The sequence below is a fragment of the Schistocerca serialis genome, chromosome 8 (assembly GCF_023864345.2).
Source record: "Schistocerca serialis cubense isolate TAMUIC-IGC-003099 chromosome 8, iqSchSeri2.2, whole genome shotgun sequence".
Lineage (NCBI taxonomy): Eukaryota > Metazoa > Arthropoda > Insecta > Orthoptera > Acrididae > Schistocerca > Schistocerca serialis.
The window spans coordinates 188,077,390-188,090,634 of record NC_064645.1 but is presented as its reverse complement, the minus strand read 5'-3'; positions in this window follow the sequence as shown (position 1 = coordinate 188,090,634).

Below are 13,245 nucleotides of genomic sequence, written 5' to 3'. Positions count from 1 at the left end.
CTTCGATGGCACATTTTCGCGGAAGTGCGATTCTGTGACCGCGCCGGTCGCGAGCATCGGGGACACCGGGAGCAGCAAATTGAATTCCGGGCGGCCGGCGCCTGTGAGTGCGGCTCGGCGGACTGGAAGGCCGGTCGGGCGCTGGTAGGCGCGGCGCTGCCCACCATTAGCTGCCCGCGGCTGCCGCCGCCGCCCAGGCGGTCGCGCGCCGGCTTATTAGAGGGCACTTTACGGCGGCGGGCCGCCATTAGTCTGTCACTGGGCGCGCTATCGATATTTTAATCTCTAATATTGTCGCTACCGCGATGTGCGCGGATAACGAGAGCGGGCAGCCGCCGATGGACGCCGCGCCGGGGGTTGAGGCCGACGGTCGCGGCCGCACGGCGCTGCGCTGCGCCGCGTTGCCACATCCGCACTGTGTCCCGCTGGGGTGTCCCTCCGGCCTCTGGGAGCACCTTAACACGAAGGGGACAGCCGAGTCCCAAAAAAATCTGGTTCTGTTCAATGGTATCATAACCAAAGTCTAGCGCAGTTGCCTTCAAGGTAGTAACACTTTCCTGGACGAAGACCAAACAAGATATACAGTGAAACTTCCTGGCACATTAAAACTGTGTGCCGCACCGGGACTCGAACTCAGGACCGGGTCAAGTGAGCTACCCAAGCACGACTCACGCCCAGTCCTCACAGCTTTAATTCCGCCAGTACCTCGTCTCCTACCTTCCAAATTTCGCATAAGCTCTCCTGCATACCTTCCAGGAGTGCTAGTTCTGCTAGGTATACAGGAGAGCTTTACGAAGTTTGGAAGGCAGGAGACGAGGTACAGGCGGAATTAAAGCTGTGAGGTCTGGGCGTGAGTCGGTCTTGGGTAGCTCAGTTGGTAGAGCACTTACCCGCGAAAGGCAAAGGTCCCGAGTTCGAGTCTCGGTCCGGCACACAGTTTTAATCTGTCAGGAAGTTTCATATCAAATGGTTCGAATGGTTCTAAGCACTATGGGACTTAAAATCTGGGGTCATCAGTCCCCTATAACTTAGAACTACTTAAACCTGACTAACCTAAGGACATCACACACATCAATGCCCGAGGCAGGATTCGGACCTGCGACCGTAGCGGTCGCGCGATTCCAGACTGTGGCGCCTAGAACCGCTCGGCTACTCCGGCCGGCTGAGCGTAGTGGGGAGGAGCTCGGCGCTGGACCGTAGCAACAAGCGTTAGCCTGGGAAATATACATGACGGGAAGTACCGCCATCCTGGCGCCAAAGTCACCAATTTTGTTTATTTATATTTAATAATTAAAGTCATTTATGACAACATGAATACTAGAAGCCTCTGGATGTTTAAAACTATTTATCTTGATTTTGCCTCGTTAAAATTCACACCTGTTCATTAACAAATGCGTATCTTAGTAAATACGAACTTGATCGGAAATCCACGAACTGTGACGAAACTGGTAAGAGATACGGACTGCGCGCCAAAGTCGGCAGTCGGCGTTAAGAGCTCTTCCTGTCTTGTTCGATGGTAGCCATGCTCGCGGTTACGAGTAGTTTGTGACATGAGTGTTTCATTATTGATGTAATAGGAATAAAAGTGATATTACGACATTCTGAATGTTAATTTCGAGTAAATATATACCCCAAAGTTGATCGACAGCAATTTTAGATAATTAGCTTTCACCGATAGAGACACCCAATGCGCCAATGAAGAATCTGCCCGGGACGACATTTACGAGAGCTGCACCAAGGCGGATCAAGGAAGGTCCGACTTACACTCGCAAATTCCGGGTGGAAATTCTGACCAGTCGTACTGTACGTCACATATACCACACTCTACGAATTCGCGGCTTAGCTGAGTAATAACAGTTCAGTTTAGAAGCGAGGGGATCTTGCATGCTCCAATGACTCTACATATGGAATGGTCTCTGCCTACACGACAGTTTTGAGATGGCTCCATAAATAGAAATCGCACGGGTTGAGATTCGGTGAACGAGTCGACCACGCAACTGGACCCTCTCGTCCGATCCACCCACTAAGGAAGACAAGACTGAGGCGCGTCCGGACGTTAACGGCGAAATGGGCTGGAGCACAACCAGGTAGCAACTACATAACCCTTCGAATCATCAATAGTACTTCTTCCAGCAGGGAAAGCAAACTAACCCACAAGAAACGCTGATAGTTCCGATCTCTTAGGCGACGTGGAAGGAAGACTGGTCCAAATATATGGTTGCCAACTATCCCGGCCCACACATTCCATCTGAACCGATGCTACTAATTCGCTGTCACCATACCACCCTCTATGAGGAAACCATGCATACTTTAACCCCGGTTGCATGGTACAGCGCGTATTAGACCGCAAAGTATGATAGTATAAATGATTTCTAGCATGGAAACCGTGCATTTCCGGACTTAAGTTCTCGTTCCGTATCCTCTCAGCGATGAATCTCTAGTTTGAGACGGTGGAAAAAATCACCCTATACATTCAGATTCAGTGGAATACTTTGACGAGATGTATGAGGAAAGTAATGAGACTGGCAACGCTGCGATAATCTGGCAACGTTGTGTTGTTCTACTTCCCGTAATCCGATTTTTTCATCCTTCAAGATGCTCAGTCCGAGTTCCAGCCATCATGTGATTCCTGACGGCGCCATCAGTGTAGGTACGTTTTTGTTGTGTGTTAATAAAATGGAACAACCGATGAATAAGTCAAGTTTAAAGGCCGTAAATTCAGCTAAATACCTACGAATTACAATTACGAACAAATTAAACTGGAAGGAACACATAGAAAATGTTGTGGGGAAGGCTAAACAAAGACTGCGTTTTATTGGCAGGACACTTAGAAAATCAAACAGATCTACTAAGGAGATTGCCTACAACACGCTTATCCGTCCTCTTTTAGAATCCTGCTGCTCCGTGTGGTCTCCGTACCAGATGGGATTCACGGAGTACATCGAAAAAATTCAAAGAAGAAATAGGGGACGGAGTGTCACTGAAATGACACAGGATTTGGGACGGACATCACTTAAAAAAATAGGCTTTTAGGCTTTTTCGTTGCTATGGAATCTTCTCACGAAATTATAATCACCAACTATCTCCTCCAGATGCGAAAATATTTTGTTGACACCGACTTATAAACGATCACCTTGAAAAAATAAGGGAAATTAGAGCTCGTACGGAAAGATATAGGTGTTCCTTCTTTCCGGGAGATATACGAGATTGGAATAATAGAGAACTGTGAAGGTGGTTCGATGAACCCTCTACCAGACTCTTAAATGTGATTTGCAGAGTATCCATGTAGATGTAGATGTAGAGCAACGCTATGCAATCAACTTGGGGAATCCGCGAGTGTGGTCTTTGAAAACTTGAAACAGGCGGATGGGGAACATTCCGTATCATGAGCATAAGTTTTTCTCTGCCATAAATCATTTTTGTAACGCCGAGAACACGGGAAGATGAACTTCACTCAGGGAGACCAACTTCAAAACCCGGCGGAAACGTCGAAACTATGTGGGCTCTTCTGGGATCAGATAGCTGTTTAACAATAAGATTGATAGGTGGCTGTTAAATAAACACTTTCATCGTATATCAGATTTTGACCGAATATTTGCACATGTGCTCGCAACTAAGCAGAAGGACAATCAAAGAAATATGTGCATTCATCACCTTGCGCAGATTTCCAGTGACCACAAATAGTCAGTGATGTGATCACAAGCGATAAATCCCGGATTTATGAGTACGATCCTGAGACGAAGTGGCGAAGTGAGGAGTGTCGCACTGAGACATCTCCTCGACCGAAAAAAGTTCGAGTAAGTAGTGGTATCGTGCATAAATAATTTGTTCCTCTAGGACGAACTGTTAACCAGACCTTAAAAGATATTCCACAGCCCTCTGTTCACCTGATCTGAGTTATTGTGGTGTTTTCTTTTACCGAAATTGAAAAATGTTTTACAAGAACGTCATTGTGAGAATCTACAGAACACTCAAAAGAATGTAACCGACATTTTAAAGGCCCTACCGGATAAAGCTTTTCAGCGCTGCTACCAAGAAGAAGAACAACGAATTCGCCGATGTACAGTTACTGAAGGGAGCTACTTTAAAGGGGACAATGTTCTTGTTTGAAAGAAGTAAAAGCTTTGGTAGATAAAAAAGCAGTCTACTTTTTTCACACACCTTGTATGATAGTTGGAGGTAATGCGGGTAGCCTAGATTGCCGACCTGGACAACATCCAAGATGAGGCAGCTTGTCGCTGCGCATTTAGATATCAACTAGTAGCTGGTAGCACCTGTTTCCACCACCACTGATGGTATGTCTTGGCGGTGAAATCACAGGACAATGAAAACGCTACAGTCCCATACTGCTCAGTGACTGCTCAGTCTCTAATATTATGGAAGATATTCCCTGATGTCTTCACACATGTCCATCCATACTATTCCTTCTTCTTGTCTATGTTTTCCCACATGTTCCACCACTCTCCAGTTATGGGGAGAATGCGCAACTATGGGTCGAGATACTTCGGGAACTCAAACGGGGATCCCTGGAGTGAAGGCGATTTTCTTTTCGAGTAAAACTGTTGAGAAAATTTAGACGACCGGCTTTGAGCTGTCTGCAAAACAATTCTACTGTCGCCGACGTACATTTCGCGTAAGAACCACGGAGATAAGAGGAGAGAAATCCAGGTCATACGGAGGTGTATGTAAATCGTTTTCCCCTCCCTCTGTGACTGGAATGGGAAAGGAAACGACTAGTGATGATATTAGGTACCTTCAGTCGCACTATACTGTGCCTTGCAGAGCATGTGTGTCAGTGTAGATGTAGAAGATGTAGAACCTACTCGCCTCTTATCAGTTCACCTAATTTTCAATGTCTGTATATAACACCACATCTCAAACTCTTCGATTCTTTTCAAACAGTCCACCATTTACTTCCATACAATGCTGTGACACACACGGACATTCTCAGAAATTTCTTCCTTAAATTGCGGCCGATGTTTGACAATAGTAGACTCCTTTTGACCAAGGATACGCTCTTTGCCTGTGCTAGTCTGTTTCTTGTGTGCTCTTTGGTTCTTCTGTAGTGTGTTATTTTGCTTCCAAGGTAGCAGAATTTTAATGTTAATTTTATGCAAGTCGCATTTCTGCTACTTCTCATTACTTTCGCCCTTTTGGTTTACTTCAAATCGGAAGTGTTTATTCATTATACTATTCCAGGCCTGAAGCAATATGAACGAGATTCTAATTTGACGTCGACAGAGCTGATATTAAAGGCAATGGATATACTAATATAAATACCGCACCTTGTCGGAGTAAGTTAGCGATATTAACAGTCTCCTGGAATATCAGTGGTGGCTACGTGGGATTTAGAGTATTTTAAGCCCGTCTTCATAGTTCAGTGGTCTATGTGTCTGACTGCTGTGCAAAGAACCCGGATTAATTTTTGGGTACTGCCAGGGCTTTTTCCTTGATTGGGGAACTGTAACGGGACCCACTAAAACTCGTGAAGGCAACTGAGCAGTTTCTTGAATGACAAATAGCGGGTACAAGATCCGAAAAGCAAATAATGGTCAAGAAAGCCATGTGATGCTCCCATAACCTCCGAAATGCATCCAATTAACGCCGTATACCACAAGGTGACATAGCGTGATTCTCTATGTCTAATCACGAAGTCAGTTTCTATACTTCATTTTCCATTTGCCAGTCTCGAACAACAGTGAAAATATTCATGATGTCTTTATCCGTTTCCAAAATACAGAGGTTAATATTTACCCTACTTGTAAGCACACATAAAATCCTGTGTGAGAGGAAAACATAGTTTATAAAGCGGCGTGGCACTGAGAAATACCCTGTAAAGTGTCTCCGTTACCATGTGGGGATTCCAGGTTGTAGTAATGAAGAACACGCAATTTTTTGCACGTATTTCAGTTTCACAAAAGTAATGTATTTTAATTTTACTGACCAAGACATTTCTTTTCATATGAGCTACAAGTCCTGCTGTGGCAGGGAAAAGGAGACCTGCGGAAAAATGCTCCTATCTGAGCACAAATAATGCGGATGTGTTCCAGTTTATTTAAAAGACTCCGGCATTGCCTCCTGACTATGGCGGACTTTTATGAGGTGCATGTTTTATGAGTCAGAAGATGAACACCAAGTCGTTAAAGAACTTGCATTGTGACATGTTCTTGCGCTACTGTTAACACAAGACTAAAACAATGAATGTTCGAAGTTCTCAATAATAAACTATTGGTGTACTTTTGATAGGCATAATCTGGCAGTCTATGGAAAGGAACGAGTGGGAATCATTTACATGTACCTGATAACGCACTCGGCGAGTGAGTCCTCTTAGCGTGTGGAACAGCAGTAAGACAAGCGTCAATGGAGAGCCTTGCTTAAAGGAGTTGCAATACTGTCCTCTAGAGAGACTACAGGAAGTCCTTAGCTATGGAACGATACCAAAGAAATAAAACCACTGTTGGAGTCCATCCGAACACACGCACGGCTCATTATGCCAGTCCCAGATACGTGTTGGTTGGTTGGTTGGTTGTTTCGGGGTAGGGGACCAAACAGCGAGGTTGAGGTCATCGGTCCCACCGGATAAGGGAAGGATGGGGAAGAAAGTCGGCTGTGCTATTTCAAAGGAGTTCTCCCGCCATTTTCCTGAAGCGATTTAGGGAAATCACGGAAAACCTAAATCAGGATTGCCGGACACGAGTTTCAACCGTCGTTCTCCCCAATAGGAGTCCAGTGTGCTAACCGCTGCGTCAACTCGCTCGGTTCCAAATATCGGTGGGACATTTCATTCCGTAGCAATTATTTCGACACGGGTCAGGGAAGAACATACGCTGATGCAGAGAATTATTAACCAAAACTATGAAGAAACGTACTGCCATTCACAGGACGTCTTTACGGTGTTTCAGTCACGACTCTGGAGTAAGAATGTTTTCCACTGCTGGTAAGTCTGAAGTACAGCATTCACTGGCATACCTGCAAAATTCCCGACTCACTACAATGGATGATCCCCGAGAACACCGACGCTAATCAACCCGTTTTTCCCAGTTTGGCGTTTCCTTTTCACTATGTAGACATGTGTCAAACTTAAGGATGAAATTAACTTATGATGATATGCCACTGCCAACTACAGCACAGTACAGTACGATACGGCAAGGTACGGTACTGTAGGTAATGAAAGAAATACGCAGCGAGGCGAACAGAAATGCCACTTTTAATCACAGACAGTAATTACACTAAAGGTACCTTGTTTCATGATCATTACCTAGAAAGTTAAAACTGCAGGACACGGTTCTTAATAGGACGTGTGCTCATAACGGTCGGCCGTACATGGTTTGTAACGTGATAGTATGCTGGCCCCAAGGTTGGTAAGTATACCTTGTGCCAGGACGTTTGATTCCTCCGCTAGCGTGGTTGACAGCTGTTGGGTGGTCGCTGTTGCACCTGGACGTGGTGATATATGTCTCTCCAAAACACCCCATATGTGCTCGATGGGATTTAAGTAGGAGGAACTGGCAGGCCACACCATTCGCCGAATATTCTCTCATTCCAAGACCTCCTCCAACTGCCCTGTTCGATGACGTCACGCATTGTCACTCATAAAAAAACGGTCTAGTGCGAATAGGACTTACGCATTAAGAGTCCCATAAAAACACCTATACGACGTAGATGATGATAATAATAGTATTAATTTTTGTTATAATTTCGTGGGGCTCAATGGCGTGGTTCATGTCTTTCAGCTGGACGCTACGTCGGCGACTTGCGTCTTCCTAACTTACCACAGTTATTCAACTCAGGAAAAGGAACCTACAAACTAACTTGAAATCCGAACCACATGTCATTTCTGGCGACTACTTTCTTCGATCGTATCTACCTATTTCTTCGTCATTATTAGTTAACATTTCTTGCGTATGTCGCTCGACACCTCTTCCATTTCCTCAATGAAAAGTGAAATCAATTTTTTCACTCCAGAGGGTTGCAGTCCGCTGACCGACAGATAAGCTATAGTTCCGGCTGCTACTAAACCACTAAGCACGATATCTATAATCATAAATCAAAGAAAGTTTTGCATCACCTCGGAGATCAGAACTCTTGAAGATAGACGTTGACTATGGATATTGCATCACAGACTCAGTCCCTTTAACTGTTCAGAGATGTCACTAAACCCTCCCAAAAATGTAAACAACCATGCATGGGCAGCACCAGGAAGGAGGTACACGCTCGTGTTGTCTGTAGTTTAGCCATGCCTAGACGATCAATACAGCGGTTCGATGGCATCCGCATTGTTTCTTTGTGCCAGGAAGGGCTCTCAATAAGGAAAGTGTCCAAGCATCTCGGAGTGAACCAAAGCAATGTTCTGACATGGAGGAGATACAGAGAGACAGGAATTGTCGATAACATGCCTGGATCAGGTCGTCCAAGGGCTATACTACAGTGGATGACCGCTACCAACGGATTATGGCTCGAAGGAACCCTGACAGCAACCCACCACGTTGAATAATGCCCTTCGTGCAGCCACAGGTCGTCGTGTTACGACTCAAATTGTGCGCAGTAGGCTGCATGATGCGCAACTTCACTCCCGACGTCCATGGTGAGGTCCATCTTTGCAACCACGACACCATGCGGTGTGGTACAGATGGGCCCAACAACATACCGAATGGACCGCTCAGGATTGGCATCACGTTTTCTTCATCGATGAGTGTCGCATATGCCTTTAACTAGACAATCGTCGGAGACGTGGTTGCAGGCAACCAGGTCAGGCTGAACGCATTAGACACACTGTCCAGCGAGTGCAACAAGGAGGAGCTTCTCTTCTGTTTCGGGGTGGCATTATGTGGGGCCGACGTACGCTGCTGGTGGTCATGGAAGGCGCCGTACGATACGTGAATGCCATCCTCCGAGCGATAGTGCAACCGTATCGGCAGCATATTGGCGAGGCATTCGTCTTCGTGGACGACAATTCGCGCCCCCATAGTGCATTGGTCACTGTGTGAATATAACAGAGTGCCATTCTGGTTATCTACAGAGCCAGACATGCTATCCAGTATAACTGAGAGCATCTTTCTTTATCATGATGATTTGGTGATCTTCAGTGGGGTCTTTGAGGAACGTGCAAAAATGTTCAAATGTGTGTAAATTCCTGAGGGACCAAACTGCTGAGGTCACCATCCCTAGACTTACATACTACTTAAACTAACTTATGCTAAGAACAACACACACACACACACACACACACCCATGCCCGAAGGAGGACTCGAACCTCCAGCGGGAGGGGCCACATAGTCGGTGACATGGCGCCTCAAACCGCGTGGCGGAACACACACACATGGCTCTGAGCACTATGGGACTTAACATCTGAGGTCATCAGTCTCCTAGAGCTTACAACTACTTAAACCTACCTGTCTCCAGTCGAGCACGCATGCGATATCATCGGACGACAACTCCAACGTCATCCACGACCAGCATTAACCGTCACTATACTGACCGACCATGTGCAACAGGCATGGAAGTCCACCCCACAAACTGACGTCTGTCACTGCAAAACACAATGCACGCATTCTTGCATGCTTGCATTCAACATTCTGTCATCACACACATCGATGCCCGAGGCAGGATTCGAACCTGCGACCGTAGCAGTCGTGCGGTTCCGGACTGAAGAGCCTAGAACCGCTCGGCCATAGCGGCAGGCGCGGCGGAACATGTAAGCCACAACAGCGCAGGGCCGGAGTTACGGTTAAAACTTCCAAGTTAGAGTTAATTTGAAATTTAATTCGTAGATCACATTGTTTCTGACAGTGGTATTATGGTTGATCAGAGACGGAAAAAGGCTACTTATTCTTTCCCCATACCCAATGTGGCTGTGGCTTGGTGCATTGATATAGTAAGTTATTTCCATAACTTTATTTCTAATTTTGCACAAATATAAACACCTTTAAATGATCGGAAAAAAGGAGGAAAACTTGAGTGGAGCGCAGCCCAACAAGCGTCCTTTGAGACCTGGAAGGAAACCCTAGCAAGCGCGCCCTTATTAGCCATGGCTCACTTCAGCAAAGAATCCATTGTTCAGCCTGGTTCCTCCAGTCAGGAGACATGGCAGTCTTTTTGCAGGAAGGGGTGGTCGGAAGACAGTCTCTGCATACGCCTTGCTTAGCCCGTCTCCGCTGCAAGCAAAATATTCCACATATGAGCTGGAGGCACTTGCCGTTTCTTCATCCTTGAGAACTATATTCGTAGCACTAACAATTTTTAAAGGGAAGTGTGAGGGTTGCACAGTGGTTTAGAGCTGAAAGTGAAATTTACAAAATAATCCTGTCAAATAACACTTACTGAACAATTTTTCCGATCCATTGTATAAAAGAAGACAATCAGAAAATAAACAAAAAAATACCATATAATCTTTGATGAATGTAATCCTCATTCATTGTCAGTTAAAAATGTAAGGTCATTATATCTGCAATAAATTGATTAAAAAGTGCACTGATGGAAAAAATCACAATACCTAAAAACATTAATGTACAGTAAAGAAAATTTGTGAACACCTTTGTCTGAGTAACATTTTTAGGTGATTAACACTGCCAGATCACAGGTTAACGTACGTGCGAGCTAAGACATTCCGAATGTGAAATGCTGGTACATTAATAACCGGTGTAACCGCCAGAATGTTGAATGCAAGCACGCAAGAATGCGTGCATTGTGTTGTGCAGTGACAGACGTCAGTTTCTGGGGTGGACTTCCATGCCTGTTGCACATGGTCGGTCAGTATAGTGACGGTTATTGCTGGTCGTCGATGACGTTGGAGTTGTCGTCCGATGATATCGCATACGTGCTCGACTGGAGACAGATGTGGTGATCGAGCAGGACAAGGCAACGTGGCGACTGTCGGTAGAGGATGTTCGCTTACAACAGCTGTACTCGGGCGAGTGTTATCCTGTTGGAAAACAACCTCTGGAATCCTGTTAGTGAATGGCAGCCGCGCGGGATAGCCGTGCGGTCTCAGGCGTCTTGCCACGGTACGTGCGGCTCCCCCCATCGGAGGTTCGAGTCCTCCCTCGGGCATGGGTGTGTATGTTGTCCTTAGCGTAAGTTAGTCTAAGTTAGTAGTACGTAGACCTAGGGACCGATGACCTCAGCAATTTGGTCGCATAGTCCATACTACAAAGTAAAAAAAAAAAGTCCATACCACAAAGTAAAAAAAAAAAGAATGGCAGCGTGACAGGGGAAATCACCAGATTGACGTACAAATTGGCAGTCAAGGTGCATGGAATAACAACGAGAATGCTCCTGTTGTCGCACTCCAGACCATAACGCCAGGTGTAGGTACAGTGTCTCCAGCACGCGGAGGGGTTGTTTGAAGGCTCTCAACTGGCCCCCTCCTAATTAACACATGGCCATCACAGGCAGGAAGGGAGAACCAGCGCCGGCCGGAGTGGCCGACTGGTTCTAGGTGCTTCAGCCCGGAACCGCCCTGCTGCTAAGGTCGCAGGTTCGAATCTGACTCGGGCATGAATGTGTATGGTGTCCTTAGGTTAGTTAGGTTTAAGTAGTTCTAAGTCTAGGGGACTGAACCGTATCATCTTCATCTTTGCCTAGGCGTGCTGTGTCGTCTTCCGGAGCCTTGGCTTTGCTCTGCCACGATTGGTCCGTTCGCTTTCAAATTTCGGAGGGCGCTGCGTTCTGGAGAGAGACCTGCTGACTACGAGAGTATCGAGTGCTGCTGCCGGAATGAGACGGGGAGTTTAGTTTCCGGTTGTGTGGCAGCGCAATGTTGCAGAAAAGGTGGTATAACTTCCTGTGAATGCACGTGATTGCTACGAGCGTGTGTACTCGGGACGGCGGCAGTCGTTCTGGACGGGCCGTGTGAGAAGGAAGCTCGGCGTGGCAACTGTTGACGCAGCGTGTCCGCATTGCTATGGCGGAACTTGGGCGATTGATTGACATAACTCGAATTGGAGCTGGTTGCAACCTGTCGCCGAATGCTTGTCTGCCTTCTGGACTAACGGTGAGAATTTCTTGACTTGATATGTCTCACTCAATTTCTGCCCGTGTCGTCGGGCCATGGTGTTTCGCAATTTTAGTAGGCTCAGGCGTGCCCGAAATCCCGATTCAATGATCTGCTGTTATATTGTCAAGTGTAACTATCACTAGAAACGAGTGTTAACTCTCTGTGCCTTAATAACCGAACCTAAAATATTATCTGTGGTTGAAATTTTATTCTGACCCGAGTGCGATAACGATCTTGTATTTTACAATTTGTTGAGTGGTATTATTATTTAGTACTGGCCGTCACATTTACTAAGTCGAAGATTTACGAAGGCCAGTGGGCGTCATTAACAGTTCCTGCCTAGATAGGCGTTATGTTTTGAACCATGTGTTTCAATGTTTAGTAATTTTTATTTTATGTGTTATAGAGAGTTGCTGTCATGCCCTATGTGGACGACTCGCCACGTTGGTGAAGTTTCTAGTTGTTGTGCTGGTCTGTGTCATTTTGCTAAAGCAGGCAGTCCTAGCACAGCTGATTGTAAATTTTTCCTAGTGGTGAGGAGCACGGGCTGGTTTTAAGTGCTAACTCACTAACTTCAACCATTCTCAAATATTTATTACTACTGATATTCAGGCCCTTCAGGCTGAGTGGCGACGCCACTACCCCTTTTTGGTTATTAATTTTATCTCGTTAGCTTGTTTCATTAAAAAAAACCTTTGGTACAAGAATTTGTCATTTGTTCTTTACTGCTCCTTTGGACGAAGTAAATTAACTGTTGGTTTTGCATTCTTGTAACATTATCAAAACAGCATTTGTGGTTATATATGATTGGCCCTTCTAGCCGAATGATTAAAGTCATTCCTTCCAGTAACTTTTTAATATAATCCATTACGGAGTCGAGGTAGAAGTTGTCGTTATACTGGTTATCACTGTTAGCATTCAACCGCGATTCTTATACATATATTTTAACAACGAGTTTCAAGAGATGATGAGAGCATTGTCTCTTGAAACGCGTTGATAAAATATATGTATAAGAATCGCGGTTGAATGCTAACAGTGATAACCTTCCAGTAACTTATTGTATTGGGCAATAATTAATCAAAAGGGTTGGGTCCTTCAGACCGCGATTATCTCCTTATGTTGAATCTTAAGGTTGTCATTCTGACATTAAAGTTGTGAATGTTCAGCGGCCCTTCAGGCCTGGAGTTTAAAAAATTTTATTGTGTTTTGTGATATATATATATATATATATATATATATATATATATATA